The following is a 1,556-nucleotide window of genomic DNA, read 5'->3' as shown; positions in this document are numbered from 1 at the left end:
CACGCACTTGCTGTTCCAGCCCCAGTCCTGGGCTTGTGTATGTGCTGTTTTGTTGATGGGTGTAGGATCCACTCGCGCAAACTGCAGGACACCTATTGCAAACCGCAAGACATCGAGTAAATAACTGAAAGGTTTCCAAAGCATGCCCTTTATTTACTGCCAATAAATAGATGGCCTCTGATCTAGAAATACTGGCGGTGGAAGGTGGGCTTGCTCTCGTCGTTGCGTGAGGAAGTGTCGGGGGCTCTGGGCTGGGGAGGGGGCTACCCCGCTCAGGGAGTTCTCCTCCTGGAGGAGAGAGCAGGGGAAAAGGTGCAGCGGCCCCTCCCGGCCTTCGCCACCAGCCCTGCTCCAGATGTTGCTGCTGAGGAGGCAGAAGGGCTAGGGCAGAAGGATGGGGGTGGGGCGAGATGGGGGAACTGCACCCAGTCACCCAGGCTGAAGCTCCCCTGCCCCCCAGAGCTCTTAGGGACCCCCAACAGCTGGGTACCTGAACAGCTGCTGCTCGGACTCCGGCACAGCTGAGACAGCTGTGACTCTTGCCCTCGAAGCTGCCACACCTGAAAGAAGGACGCGGGGGAGACAATCTCTGAAGCAGGGGGGTAGGATGCTTGTTGGATAAAGCCAAGCACTCTTTGAGGATGAGTGTTAGCAAGGCACACCGAACTCCCCGGGCACCCTACACCCCCCCCCCCCCCCATCGAAGATTCCGATTTGTAACAGCGATCCTCTGCTCCTACCCACCTCTTCCTGCATTGCCCTCCTTCCTTCCTTCCTTCCTTCCTTCCTTCCTTCCTTCCTTCCTTCCTTCCTTCCTTCCTTCCTTCCTTCCTTCCTTCCTTCCTTCCTTCCTTCCTTCCTTCCCTCTCCTTGGACCTACTTCCCTTATATCTCTCCGGCTTAGGAGGCCTGGGGAGGCCGGCCGCGTGCAGCCTGCAGCCAGCACAGCCCTCTGAACGTCTCTTCTGTTCATTCTTTTGTTGCTGAGCCGACCGACTCTGCCTTCCCCGGGTGAATGGGGGTTTTGTAAAATGGGACAGATAAAAATGAGCAACATCATATTGTTTGACAGAATGATCCAAGATGATGAAGTGGCGGCTCCGGAGGGGGGTGAAGATGGTGAATTCCTAAAACACAAGCCCTCTGCTCCCATCTCTAGCCTGCAGGGATGCTGTGAAAGTCCGTTCCATGCAAGACCGGGCCCAAAACACCGGGGCTTTCAATACGAAGTCATTTCTGAGCCCCGATCCGGCTCGGGACCTTTCTCCTCCAGGATGAAAAGAACAATTTTCTAGAGAAAGGCTCGTTTTGATTAAATCTGACATGCTGCTGATAACTCCATGCTAATGTGAAATAATTAACATAATAGCCATAATTAAAAGCACGCTAACAATGCCATAAATTTATCACACAATTTTTACTAGCTTTCTGCCCCTAACTGCTCTCTCATCGTTAATTAAACGTGTTGCCTTTTACAGAATGGATGTTTATACATTTCCAATATAAATAAATCCGAAACTGTTTCTCTCTCTCTCTCTCTCTCTCTCTCTCTCTCT

The 1,556-nt window shown here is 52.4% G+C and overlaps 2 long non-coding RNA genes across 5 annotated transcripts in view; one reads left to right on the top strand and one right to left on the bottom strand.

Annotated features, from left to right (window-relative positions):
• Positions 1-6: 6 nt before the first annotated feature.
• LOC138165169 (uncharacterized) overlaps positions 7-1,556 on the bottom strand; it is a 5,676-nt gene continuing 4,126 nt past the window's right edge. For 3 of the 4 annotated variants that reach the window (XR_011169287.1, XR_011169286.1, XR_011169288.1), the window contains 2 exons: positions 491-560; positions 7-92 (listed from right to left, as the gene is read on the bottom strand). This is a non-coding gene — a long non-coding RNA (uncharacterized lncRNA). Of the gene's footprint in view, positions 93-158; positions 289-490; positions 561-1,556 lie in introns of those variants that run through there. The other variant, XR_011169289.1, reaches the window with a different exon arrangement.
• Positions 103-1,480, top strand: LOC138165170 (uncharacterized). The gene is made up of 2 exons (XR_011169290.1): positions 103-204; positions 1,073-1,480. It is a non-coding gene; the product is annotated as an uncharacterized lncRNA (long non-coding RNA).

Source organism: Petaurus breviceps, unplaced genomic scaffold (assembly GCF_028583685.1).
Source record: "Petaurus breviceps papuanus isolate PSGF00001 unplaced genomic scaffold, PetGlider_PUasm1.0 208, whole genome shotgun sequence".
Classification (NCBI taxonomy): domain Eukaryota; kingdom Metazoa; phylum Chordata; class Mammalia; order Diprotodontia; family Petauridae; genus Petaurus; species Petaurus breviceps.
The sequence above is the reverse complement of the archived record's forward strand: the minus strand, read 5'-3'. Positions and strand labels throughout refer to the sequence as shown.